The 14,792-nt window shown below is 29.0% G+C and overlaps 1 protein-coding gene across 1 annotated transcript in view; it reads right to left on the minus strand.

The window, feature by feature from the left end:
• LOC106689287 (acyl-CoA Delta-9 desaturase) overlaps positions 1-10,344 on the minus strand; it is a 49,146-nt gene extending 38,802 nt beyond the window's left edge. Inside the window, exon 1 of the mRNA XM_014434184.2 lies at positions 10,242-10,344. The gene's annotated coding sequence lies outside the window, so the exon portion shown is untranslated. The remainder of the gene's footprint in view (positions 1-10,241) is intronic.
• Between the last annotated feature and the right edge of the window lie 4,448 nt (positions 10,345-14,792).

A 14,792-nucleotide genomic window follows, 5' to 3' on the forward strand; every position in this document is an offset into this window, starting at 1 on the left:
ATATATGAGAATACCACAATAGTGAATTATTGAGGTTTGAAAACATTGATGACTTGACTGGTTTACGGCAGTTCGTTGATTCGACAGTTGATTGATGACTTTTTCTCAAGTTGTGTCTCAAGTCACAAACAGAGCCTGAATTTTTATGCAACAGCATATTCTAATCACGCTTATTTTCTTAAACATATGAGCAAACATTTATTCCAATCATTGTACATGCGTTCAATTACCCAAATACGAATAAGTATATTTGAGGCAAGGTAACTAAAAAAATAATTTCACTATGATAAAATATTTGTTATTCATACTGCATTATCTTTAAGTCTCTCATCATAATTTAATAGCAACATTATTCCCTTAAAAATTCAAACATCCTAAAAATCCTTATGGTAATCATTGTGTTTAAGATATTATTTTACTATAAGTTTATTTTTTTTTCCTTCTATTTCCTTCTATAATATATGAATTAAATAATAACAAACAAATAATGTTATTATTTAATTCATATATTTGTTAATAGTTGACTGCAGATCGATAAGAGGAGAAGATGGAGCGGTCAGTAATGATACACAAACAAACAAAATTTATTGTGCTAAAATTTCGACCTGAATTTCCAGCCTCTATCAGAGCTGAAAAACAAAACGAGACAACCTAAATTCAGAGATGGCGTAGAGGTAAGAAATATAAAAAATAAATGATAATAAAAATTATTTAAAAAAATAAATAAAAACAGAGTGTTCAAAAAGTATGTTAGACGAAAACAAGTGTGTGATTTTAATAATTTATTTTTCATAATTCTCATCTCTACAATAATATATTTTATTTTCTATTAATATCAACTACTATCTACGTATTGTTATGTATATTTCCAAGTTTGATTGATATTATTTTCTGTTTTCTTTTAATGCTTCTATGAATTAAGGTAATTATCCTGATTTATTTTCAGCCCTGCTGAAAGCCTAAAATTTAGGTCGAAACGTCGGCAGAAACAAATAAATTAGTTTATTTGTGCATCTTTGCTTACCGCATCCCTGACCATTTTCTAGTAATTAGTAAATGTAGTGTGAATGTGCTCTATGATCCTTATTACCATTGTATGTAAATATATGACAGAATGTAATATTATAACAAAAATATATATATATGAAATCAGCCCTGACAAGTCCGATAGGACAAAAATTTCAATATAAAATAAATGGCAGATGCCATGATTTACGACCGGGAGCCTCATTTGAGGAGAAATACATATTTTAATGATCTAAATTATATCCAAAATAAATAGTAAAGTGGAAATTTCAGTTTGGTGTCGTGTGTTTGTTTCATTGAACAAATAATTAAAGAAATACTGATATATAACATACACGGCGATTCTAGTTGGTTATTTATCTATTTAAAACTGTAATTTAATATTTTCGATGCTCTAAATGGATTGTTTTGGTTATGAGTGCCAAACCAACAGAAAATCTAATTTAATGTCCAAAAAGTCAATTCTCAAGGGGAGACAATAAAAGGAGTGTGTCAAAAAATGGCCGTTTTGTGTTTAGATGCTGTTTGTAGAGCTTTTTAAAATTCCTACCACGGGGTTACATCTTCTGCCATATTCATATTAATTCCCATTGTTAAGATGTTATCTCTACCATTGTCTCGTAACCTTATTATCTGTTTGCGAGCGCATATTGTTCACATATAAATAATCTTTTAGCTGATCTTCTATCGTCCGTCCTGCAGAGATACCCTAACCATTTAAGATGCTGTTATAGTTAAGGCAAGGACACATTTACTTCATTCTCCATCCTCTTGATTCTTGTATTGATCCGAGGTTCAATCTGAGGACATTTATTTCAAACCTAACCAATTTTTTTTGCCAAAGATTTGTTTACTGCTAATGTCTCACTTGCGTACATTATAACGGCTCTAATAAGAGGCATAATTAAGACAGAACAAATTATGTTTTGTTTTTCGGCCAGTAACCTTGTTTTAATCTCCTCATCTTCATTGATTGGAGGCCTAAGGTGTTATTAAATTGTTAAGAAATTATTGACACTTTGAAAGTATAATGACTGCCAAAATATACGCTGAAGATGTGCGAATTTTTTTTTTCCCTTTGCAGTCATTACCATACGCCACTTCTTATATCAAATACGTCCGATGGTCCACCCGTAATTCTTAACAAGCATTCATTCCACACCATGGTAATGAACCTTCCATCCCTAATTTTCCAATGAACCTTCAGCGTGAAATGGATGCGAAATGTTCTGAACTAATTTTTTTTTTTTTGGTTGTAGAATCCATTTACATATAAATAAATTAGTATAGTAACAAATATATTACATTGAACATATAGCTGCTGCAGAAGAATAATGACAATTACTCAAAAAAAAATGGCCAAGGGAGGAATTTTCAATTTACAAAAATATAGTTTATCCATTTTTGAGCATTCCAACACAATAAAGTCAATTTCACTAAATTTTACATTTCGTCATCATTCTTTTAGAGCAGCGATATGAAGTGATATAAAAAGTAGATCTGTCACTTTGGGGGTTAATAAAAGAATAAGAAATGAAGTAATAATAATATTTTTAAAGGAAACATATATTAATTTATTTGTATGCCCTGTTGGGCACGTGTTGTATTTCATAAATATTATAGTAGGGGTATCCATGATCTTTAGTTTAATATGTTAAATGGAAAAACTTATGTTAAATGGAGAAATATTTCCTTCTTTTACCAAGTTAAAACTATATATCATGTAACATGGCTGAGAGTCTGTTACTAGGTCTGTTAAATGGAGAATGACGTCACGAAACAGACCAGCTGAGCTTGTGCACCGTTTTATTTGTTGTCATGTTATGTTACATACTCTTGTGTTTTGTTTTGTTTTTTCTTTTGTCTTGTGTTTTGGACTCTTTAAAAAATACAATCAGTAGCCAAACGTTTACACTTCTACTTTTCACTTAATTTAGGCACTAAATTACTGTAATCAAAACTTAGATGTAAACAATAACATGAAGTTTTGGAAGGAAAGGTTACTCAACAAGTTGCTCAGAAAATCCACTAGGAGCTCTTATTCTTATTATGACTTTAAATAGGGCTGCTCACAATGCTATACTTATAAGATTTAACATAGTACAACATTTTACATTTAAAACAATATCATGAATACCCCTAGTGAATACCTCGAAAATTAAAATGTGTAAGGGTCTTTAAGAAGTGCTATTTCTTGAGCAAAGGTTATACAAGGAAATGATTTTTTCAAGGCCATGCTTAACTGTATAATTTTTTTTTAATTAAGAGCACCCACTTTATGAGCCTAGATGGACTCCATGTCGGTCCTGAACTCCTAAGAGTTAGTAGCACAGCGCCTTACTCACAGAGCTACCCCGCTCCCATAGAGAATACTATAATTTGAAACATAATGGATAAAACATAAGTTACGAACTACCTAATATACTGAAACAGATGAAACGTTATTAGGATATTACTATTACTTTCCTTATTACCTACTTAATTATAGTTTTTAAGTAATCATAACAGAAAATGAGAATATGTGCGAGCAGACAGATTTGCCAACACTAATTAGATATAGTGAAGAAACTGGTTGCAAAATTTACTAGAAAGGTTGAGTCAGTTGCGAGTTCTCCTCAACTATCTTCAGCTCGTGAGTCATTCAATAATCAAGCATAATATTATATGTATTATGTATGATTATTTATTATACTAATTATGTATTAAATGTAATAGATCGCAGTAATTTTCCTTTTATTTCCATACTAGTGATTTCAATTGTACGTTTTGACTGGAAGTACTGCGCGGTTCGCTCAATAACCCTCATATGCTAGCTTCTTTCATCAAATAACAAACTATATTTAATTACTGCATTAGTATTTTTGTTTTCGAAATCAATTAATTATTTTATCTCCGTAAGTTCATACTAAAAAGCATTTGGAAATCACACGGTCAGTTGTTCAGTACTTCTTTTTATTTTCTCAGTGATGGTGGTTTATTCCATATAAATATTAATTAACTATATTCTATGAATTCTCTGTAGGATAGTTTGCACAATCCCTAATTAATTAATTAAATTAATTTAATCATTTTATAATAATCCCTGTAAAGCAGCTTAGTGTCTACCGGCTAATTTAGACATTTCATCAACTGCCTCCTTTATCGACTTCAATATTATTTGTTGATTTCCTTTTATTACTTGATAATAGTTTATTATGTTTTAATTTTTGTATTTCGGATAGTTTTGTTTATATTATTATTATTAGTGATAACAATGCACTCCTAAAATCTGTTAAAACTGGTGCTCAGTACCTTAAAAACTTGAATATTACCTAATTTTCACATTGAAGATGGAATATTTTGCCAATTTTAATATAAAATTAAAAAGTTTTTTTTTAAAATAAGAATTATTGCAAAGAATTTTAAATATTTTTCTAATAGATTTTTTTTTACAAAATTTTTATTCTTATCTAATTAAATTTTGTTTTCTCTTATTTTTACCAAATTTAGATCTTGGTCGAAGAAATCATTTTTTCCGATTTAATAAACAAATATTTATAGAAATAAATATCTTTTACGTAATTTAGAATAAAATATCGTAATTAAAAATCGTGAATTTGGTCATATATGTTAAAATTTAACAATCACGAATTTTAAATGTTTCGTGTAAAGTATAAATTTAATATTCGTATATTTAGTTATATTTTGTTTCTCATTTTAAAATATATGTTTATACGTCACATAATATTTTTATATGCTAGAATCATGATTATTTAAAAATATTCTCTCCTAAAATAAAAGAGTGCTCTTTTTATGAATGGATATTATTTCATTTTCTCAATAAATCTGAAGACTTATCATGGATTGAAATATTTCAATAAAAACAAAAAAAAAAAAAATTAGATGAAAATAAAAATGATTGAAAATGTTTTTTTATGTAATTTAGGAACAAACATTATAATTAGGAATGGTGACTTTGTTTATATGGATTTAAAAATTTACAATCATCTATTTCAAAAGCTATGTTTTCTGTAAGATATATTCTTTTTATATTTACATATTTTAGATAAATAATTATATCCAGTTTAATACTGTTAGAATCTAGGCCTCTCTTAATCAACAATAATTCCTCTGTACCAAATTATTAAACGATATGCTTATCTTTTCTCTCACACCAATATATTAAATATTTCTTTGTATTTATTTGTATTTCTAAATATTTCTATGTAATATAGTATGTTTGCATGTTAAGAGTCATGATTAATTAAAAATATAAATAAATATTTTTCTCCTGGTTCGAATGTATTCAATTTCATTTCAATTTTTTTTTTATCTTAAGGATTATCAAGGATCGTAAACAACATGTTTTCTTGGTCGATAGCATATAATAACAGGTTATATAAATTTTGAATAAAATATTTGTTTATATTTATATTGTATATTTATATTAATAAATAAATATTAATATAATTAGGTTTCTATGCTAACTATGTTTGCATATTAACCTATACTGTCAGTAGTACATTATCCCAACCACCATTGTCAAGGTTCAACTTTCCAATGTCAGTGAGCACACAGCTTTCTAGTACTCACTGCTCCTACGTGATTCTACTTGTCAGAAATAGTTAAGAACAATTAAATGTTTTTCAATAATTTTTACCAAAAATCCTTTTTATAAATTTATAAATTTTTTGAAATAAATATTACTTAATTAGGGATTTAAATTCATTTTGAGCAATTATTGTAATTAATAATTCATAGTAATTTTTTAAATGAGAAAATGTATATTATTCTTCTTTTCATCAGTGTCCATGAAAATATAAATAATAAAGCAGAGATAAATCAAATTAATAATAACTTATTAATATTAATTTTATTTGAATAGTTTTTATGTGCGAAAATACGATAGATGTTTATGAGTATAAATTTTTATTTTATTTAAAATACTTATTATTTATATTTTATATTTTAATTGTATTCTATGTTTATTAAAGAGGGAGAAAACAAAAGGAAAGATGTATTATGTTAAGTGAGAAAATGAGGTATAAAAACAGAACAAAAAAAGAGAAAGAGTGATTAAACAATATGTAATATGATATTGTGCAAGAACAAGGCAGAAAACAATATAAATATGTATTAAAAAAGAAATTGTTAAAAACAAAATAATATTTGAATTTTTTTGTATTTAGTTTGTAGTTGATTGTTGTTTGAAAAAAGAAAAAGTAGAAACAAAATTGTTTTTGTATCTTTGTTAATATATGATGGGTATTATATATAATCATAGATTGATGTATACGATGTGTGTTTTAGCAAACCATTGAAAGCATTTCATCCTCAGTTTTAAAGAAAAAACCATTTACTTATTTTATAATGTTTTCTGAAATATGCCACTATTCAAGGAAAGCAGCAGCAATATTTGAAATTTTAATGAAATAAAAAAAAAACTACAGTTTTAGCATAACACAGTTTATATCGTCAAATTCAAATTTATTAACCCGATAACATTAAATAATAAAAAACACATTTAAAGTTTAAATATAAATTTAAGGGGAGAGGTCCCTTCCCACTCGTAACAACGCAGACGGCGAGTAAGCACCTCATTGCTCCCCTCCACACCTCTTACAACCTACCTTAAAATACCCTTCAGGCAAAGATAGGATAATTATGTAAAAATATTCCGTTTTTTTTGTATTATGTATTGGTTTTTTAAGATAGTCAAATTGATAGAAGGATGAGAAACAAAAATGCTGGCATAATTTGTATCTAATAAATTATAATGCCACTAAGCAATCCAATAGAGATAACGCTCTATGTATGTACTAATAATATTATTCTTATTTTTTTTAGGAAGGGTAAGAAAAAAATATATATATACAATTTTAATTAACAAATTAAAAATATAATCAAAGACGGTTTAAATTAAATATAAAATTCCATTAAAAAAATATTCAGTGAGAGAGAATTAAAAATGAGCAAAACTAAAATTAATTCAAGAAACCCTATACCAAAATATACAAAACAATAAGTTTCTGACAGATCGGGTAATCTAAAACCATGTTCAATCGTTCCTGATAAAAAAACAGAAATAAAAACTAAATTTTATTTTAACGTTCAAATCATTTCGAAAGCAAAGTTAGGAGAGTACTGTAGATTATTGTAATCGTACCAAATTTTCTATATTCTGTTGGCGGATCTTCCCCTTTTAGAAACTTCTGAATAAAAAAAAGGTCGGCTATTGTTCTGTTGGTTTCATCTTGGTCACTCGTCTATTTAGGACCCGTTATGTATTTTATATTAATTATTTCTGAATATTGTAAATTAAAAAACATATCCTAAGATGACCAACTTATTTTAGGTTATATAGGACATTGCTGCCGAACCGGTGCGCCTTGAAGCAGTATTACAAATTTGTTGGGAATTCCCTTTTTCCCTGTTACGACACAATATTCTCAATAATGGTCCTCCGACAACAGGTTTAATCAATGACTTTATGCAACGTTCTAATGAGCTTATTAATTTAGATCAAGTATCAGATGACGTAGTTAGAATGCGAATTTACGATAGGTTGATTTTATTATACTTATATTATTAAAAAGTTAAAAGAATGAAAAGTATTACTTTTAATAATTTTCGCTTCGTTGACTTCACGTTTCATTAGAAACTTTTCGAAAGTTGCGTTCGAAGACTCATTTAAGTAAATCTATGTTAAAACCCTTCCAATTTTCGATCAACTTAACGTTTTCAATTTATATTTATCGTGTCTCTTGATGAATTTTCACTATTATCTTCCAATCTCGTGATGAGCCCAGCAGTAATCACTTGCGATTTCGAGAAAACAGTTGACCCCAATTCGCGAGCCAAGTGCTCATAGAACTTAGTACTGAGGCATCGTTAGAAAGCGAAAGGTACTACGAGATTTCCTCTTGATATCGCTCTGCTAATTTCCTGTCGTGTGGAAACCTTTGTTTTTGCAGGAGGGTGCTCCAGAGTATGACATCGCTGGCGTTTCATGTGCTCATCAAGCCTTGCGCAGAGGTTTCCATACCATCCGTCCATTCTGTGGACCAAGGGTACAGGATACGGTGTCACTCATTCACACATTTTAATCGGGAGCACAGTCACAGAGCATATCATATAAGACAATCACTCTTAACATTTTAATTTAAACTATTAGTCCTGAAGATTTTATACTTCGAGTATTCAAATTCAAAATAGGAAACACCTGTTACCAAACGCATCCACTAAGTTATTGGAGAAATTTTATATTAAGAGTCGCATCCATATAAAAATAAAAAAAAAAGCTGAAAAATTCACTGAAACCGAGATAAATCACCAATCGGTAAGTTTCTTCTGTAATTTAATACCAGAGACGCAGTTGAGATAGAAGCGTCGGGATCTTCCAGACTCCTGCTTTTCTCTCACAAGTAGAGGGGAAACCTTTGTTAAGAGTTCCCCTAAACGCTGAATGTATTTAAGATGTTATTTTAGTGTCAATTTAATTTTTTCCTTTTTTATTTTTTTCTATTTATTATTTTGCTCCAATTAAATTTATATCTTTGTAAATACGGTTTTTAATACCTATCTATTCGAGTCTTATAAACTATCTCTGAAAATATCTGACATAATGTAATATTACGCGATACGAAAAAAAAATCATCACAGCCTGGATTTTCTCTTGAAACGAATTCATATGAACAAACAAATTGAACATTACGTGGAAACGGCCCAGACAAGTAGTTTAGTCCACTATACCTTACAAACTGTAGGATGCATTAGACAGAGTACAGGAGCAGACATTAATATTTTGCTAATAAATAATTAATTTTCTGCTAACACGTTTTTTACTTTTTTCCTGGACATATTTTCAAAAAATATTCTCTTTGGGGAGAACTACCGAGATAATATTACGTTATAATAGCGGTGATTTTACTACAATAACCACTCAAACATAACTACAAAAATGAGAAAGTAGAAAATTTCTCTGTATAATTATAATTATAATTTGATATTACTCAAAGCAAATGACAATGCGCTATCTTAACACACTATGACCACTGCGAATGTTTAGTGACATCTATAAAAAAATTTATTCAAATTAAACTTTGAAGTTTCAAGCCGTAAAAGAATCACTCTTAAAGTTGTATCCAATAATTATCTTTATTCAATTTTATTTATTAAGATTTATACTTTATACTAAAATCGAAATATAATTTCAAATTTATAGTTTTTCGGACAAAAATTGAAATGTGACGTCGAAATTCATAATATTATTGATCAATTTTTTTTAAACCATTTGATTAAAGAAATTATTTCTTTTTGATTATTGATATTTTTTAGTGGGTTTTCATGTTTTATGGTTTCAAAAGTTTTTTTTTTTATTTTAATGTTGTTTTTTTTAAATGATAATTATTATATTTTTCACAGTATAATATTTAACTAGACAATATTTTGGGGATACGACCATTAAAAAAAATTCATGTTTTCCGTTCTATCAATTTTACTCTTATATAATTTTTCCAACTTTATTTAGGATGTTTCTCATACTTCATTGCATAAAATTTAAATCATTGAACAAGGCATATAAATTCCTTTAACGTCGGAATACACTTAAAAGTAAACTAAGTTTTTATCGAACTTTCGACCAATCACAATTAGATTAAATCCAAGTCCAGCTTTTTCTAAAAATTTGCTTTAAAAAAATATATATGTGTAAGTTTGTATATTATATCTTGTATTTCTTTACGTCACAAACCCAAGCGAAATCAGTACTAATCGTATATTTTATTTTCTAATATTTTTTTTATTATTATAAACCTTTTTCAACTAGTAAAAATACAAATAATAATTTTTAAAATATCCTAAACTATTTAGAAACTTACAGATTTGAGACGGTTACTAATAATTGAACTCAATTTGTATTAATAACTGAATTCAAACTCCATAAAGAATTTTTTCCTATATATAATTTTTATTATATTAATTCTCATATCAAATAAGATAAAACTTATTAATGAAAATCCATAATTAAACTAAATATATCTTTTGATAATCTTCCGTCATTAATAGAAATATTAAAAATTGTAATTAGGAAAGTTATATTTTTATAGCTAGACCGATTTTGTTGTTTCAGAAGAGTTTTTGTTTTTTAAAACTGTTTAATCATTTTATGATCCATGTTCTAGAGATCTTCCTTACTCACACTTTTCTAAATCTACTATTCAAAAATTTGTACTCACTTGTTTAGTAGGCAAAGTTAGTCCTGAACTCCTAGATCCTAGATGCGCCGTCCGTAGAAGCTGACAACGTTATGCTTGACAAGGGATAGAGCTACGGCTTTAAGGAGGGCAGAGGTACGGGGAGGAAGTGTGCCACGACCGACCAATAGAAAGAGGCCTTCTAGAACCCCCCAACCAATGGAAAGAAACCTTTTGACTTTCCCAAGAGTGCGCGGTAAAGTTACCCCCTCTAGTTGGGCTCAACCGGCCGGCTGCTTATTCTGTCAGTGTAGATACGTGTTAATGGGCTCTAAGCTTCAACCAAATTGTCAAATTTTACACCATATAATATTATTTATTCGTATTTTATTGCTGATACACAAAAGCTGACAAAAATATTTATAACGATGCCAGTGATAAGTTAAATTCCTAATTCCAAAAAAATAAAACTTTCTGATTGAATCCGTCTGAACATCTTAAACCATTATAAGCAATGGAATCTATTACGTAATTTTTTTTTACTCCTTTTTATCGAGTCCACAACTGTCAAATACACGACAGCAATGATACTACAAGATGCATAACCAGAAAACATGACAGACATGAGGAAGAGTATTATTCATTGGCACCTTCTTCGATTCTGATATTAATGTTTCTTCTAACCCTCAAGGAAGTTTCTAATCTTTTAAGTCAACGTTTGAAAGTAAGTAAGTAAGACTTCATGTTGAATTATTTTACGAACGTAGGAATATAATTGAGCGATAATATTCAAAGTTGTGTCTCAGACATTTCTGAATTTTCAAATATGTTCTTTAACCAATTCAATATGTTTATATATATATATTTTAGGCCTTCACCTGTGAAATCTTACTTACATTAAATGGGTGAAATCAATGTATAATTTAAAACTAGACTTTATAACATTTATTGATCCAATTAATAACTAACAAAAATATCTTTAGTAAATAAAAACAACAATTTCTCGTTAGTTGTCTATTAAGATGACGTGTGAGTGAGTTAGAATTAATGATGTACGTTAATCAATTTTGATAATAAAATTTTACTTTGCTATCGGCCTGGACCTGGAACACATTTACACGTTTATTATAAATTTATCACTAAATATAAGCTTACTACCGAATTATCAATCATTATTGACTATTTAACAATTTTGTCAATAATGAAGCGAAATTTAATTCAGCCTTAAGTGAAAGGACAAGAAAGATCTTATTATCAAATTTCACTTACCATCCCTTTACTTCTAACCTCAGCGACCAACAGACTAAGCGGAATTCTCCAGATAGTATAAAAGCTACTAAAAGATAAACGAAAACGGCAGATAAAAACTTATTAAAATCATTTCACATTAAGATTGGACTTGGCTAAACTCAAGTCTTTAATTATTAAATAAATACAATATAAATTTAACAAGTTTATAAACAATATCAAAATATAATTGCCATTCCGTAAAAATTTCAATAATAAGGGAGACAGTTAATTACAGTAAATACATTATTTTTATTATCTGATTTTATTATTTATTTACTTTTAATTTGTGTAATGAACTGTATTATTTATTTAGTTTTTTTTTCGGTTTGCTCAACACACTTTGTAGATCTTTGTCCGCCCGACCCAGCCTTCTCCACAAATGTCTGTCTTGGGCTACTGCTTTCCAGTTTGCTGCATGCAACTCTTTCACACCTTTGTCGATTCTCTGTATCCATCTGTTTTTTGGCTAGATATGGACTGACCAGCTTCTGCAAGCAATTCACTGTCAGTTCTTCTCCTTCTTTAGGCTCTGATCCCTCCTGTAGTTGACTTTCCGTTCACATCTCTCGATTCTGCATTCTAGGGTACCTGTTACGAGCCCAGGTCTCACAGTCATAATTTATTTATATTGTTACATCAAAATATATGTACCTATGAGCTTTTTTTATTATAGGTAAAGTCTATAAATTATGAATTAAACCTCTCTTATACAGGTGTACTATAAAGGAAAAAGAACAATCAAGCAGGAATTTCATTTGGCATGATATTCACGTAAAAACTCCATAGATGTTGACCATCTTATATAATATATTCATAATAAAAAAAAATATATAAATTTTAAATTTAAAAAATCAAAGTTTAATCATTTTTATTATTCTCAAAATTTTTTTGTTTGTTTAACACCTTACACATTGTTTTTAAACATTTTTCGTTTTTGAACAAGAATTTAAAGTAATTTATTTCTGTGGGTTATACCAGTAACTTGAAGTCCTAGATTTAAGTACCTAATCTTTATTAAGTTTTTTAAATATGGCTTTTAGTAAGGGGAAGGATTGTGTGTGAAAAAGATTTATTGTGTCACTCAGATGATGAGATGAAGTAAAACGAACAAAGTACAGATAAGAACCAAACCGGAGTAATAATTATTTTTAAATGCTTGTATGGTTTTTACTTTATTTAAAAAAATATGTGTGAGTTTAGTTTAAGCACTTAATTTGAACCAGTCAGGTTTTTTTATTTTCATTGTGAAATATTAAACACTGTCTTATATTTATAGACAATAGAAATAGGAATCATAGAGATCATATGCACCATACTTACAAATATATAAATCAAATGATAACAAAATAAGAATTAGAATAAACAATAAATAAAAAATTAAATTAAACTTATAGCAGAATAACATCTTAGACACAACATTCCTATTTGCATTCAGCATGAGGAACTCCGAACCGAGCTCTCCCTTCACCCACTATGGGGGAAAGAGCAGGTGTTGTGTTCTTTTACATTTATCTTCTCTTATTTATTTATTTTTAGATATTATATTGTTATATTTCACCATTATACTGAATACTGGAATATATCCCACACAGTGGTCATCGATTGTTCGAGGTCTTTGAAAGTGCGCAGAAACGTCATCACTAGTTAAATGGTTTTACACATTTTTTTAAATTTAACATCTGCTTAATAAATTAATATGGTCAACAATGCAAAATTTTAGAAAGGCAATAATTAGTATTATTGCCTTTTTACAATTTTTGATGTTTAGATCAGAGACTACTATTTCAATTTTATGACTGAAACTCGATATTGGACCATATACATGCATGGAAATAGAATTAAAAAGGAAAATACAGTATTAAAAAGGCATGGAATATAGATATATTTTGGTAATATTTATACAGGTCCACAATTTTCTTATTACTAAATTATAAAAACCATCTTCACAGAAGGTTAACTAACAATTCAATGACTTGATCTCACAAATGACTGTCCGTATTTTCAACTTGGACAGAAAGTGGAACATTTATCAATTCTGGATTATCTCTACTATCAATGTACCAAAAATTAAAATGAAAATCATCGCTTAGATTTGGTGTGTCATTTTCAAGAATTTTACCTTTAAAGAAGTTGTCCGCATTTCTAAACACATCGAAATATGTAGGAGATATGTCTGGCAAATAAGGTGGGTGTGGAAGAGCTTCGTAAAACAACGGGTTTAGTTTCTTCACTGTCTGTCGTGAAATATGTGGTCTGGCGTTTACCTGTGAAAGTATTGGTCCCTAACCAAAGCAGGTTGTTTTGATAAGATTTGATGCATTGTGTCAACATCACTGCAGTAAGATGTGGATATGAAAAAAGAATCTCGGGGTAAAAAGAAGAAATGAATAATTCTTGCCCTTCACCGCCACACAGAAATCAACAATTTTTTTAAAATGCAAATTTGTTTTTGGCATGTGTTCCATGTTTTGTCAATATTAATCACTGACCTGACCGATGCTTGTTGTCTTATACAATCCAATTTTCATCGTGATTATCCTTCATAGAAAAGGGTCATTGAAGATATCCTAACCATTTTAGACGTTGTATTTTAATAAGCAAGGACACTTCTACTTCATCCTCTATCCTGCTGATTCTAGGATCCATCAGAGAACATTAAGCATTAAGCATATCTTATAATAAGGGACATATACAATAACACCTTTGTGGTTCTTAATAACTCAACAAATTAAGCTTTGTTTCCGGCGAGTAACCTTGTTTTTTTCTCCTCATCTGCATTGATTAGAGACCTAAGGTGCTGAAATTATTGATAACTTTGAAAGTATAATCACTGCCGAAATGTACGCCAAGGATTTGCGGATTCCTTTTACTCCTAACGCCATTACATTTCGACTCCCACTTACTTTGAGACCGATGGATCTCTGAGTCTGGCCAATAAGTTGAGTGTGGAAGGATAGTGCACGAATAGACCCATAGACTACCTGTTTTAGTTTATCAATGGTCTTTCAGTGTCGAGGAACTGTCAATACACTTGTGCTCAGTTATGCTGGAAGTCCTTCAGCAGTTTTAGTCAGCTGTTTTCAGTGTTTTCTTCCCCAATAAGCCTAAACTTATCGTCGTCAATTATTGGTACATCTTCTTCTGGGTTGGTTTTCTAAATCTGTTACACCAACAAAAATATATCGAATCAACAACAAATGTTCGTTACTAACATCCTCGCCTAAACGCCATGGCAATTTTTCTTGCAGCTTGAGCTATCGAGTGGTCTAGTTTTTTTTTTTTTTTTTTTTTTTTTTTTTTTTT

Source organism: Halyomorpha halys, unplaced genomic scaffold (genome assembly GCF_000696795.3).
Source record: "Halyomorpha halys isolate HHAL.00 unplaced genomic scaffold, Hhal_1.1 Scaffold1320.1, whole genome shotgun sequence".
NCBI classification, from domain to species: domain Eukaryota; kingdom Metazoa; phylum Arthropoda; class Insecta; order Hemiptera; family Pentatomidae; genus Halyomorpha; species Halyomorpha halys.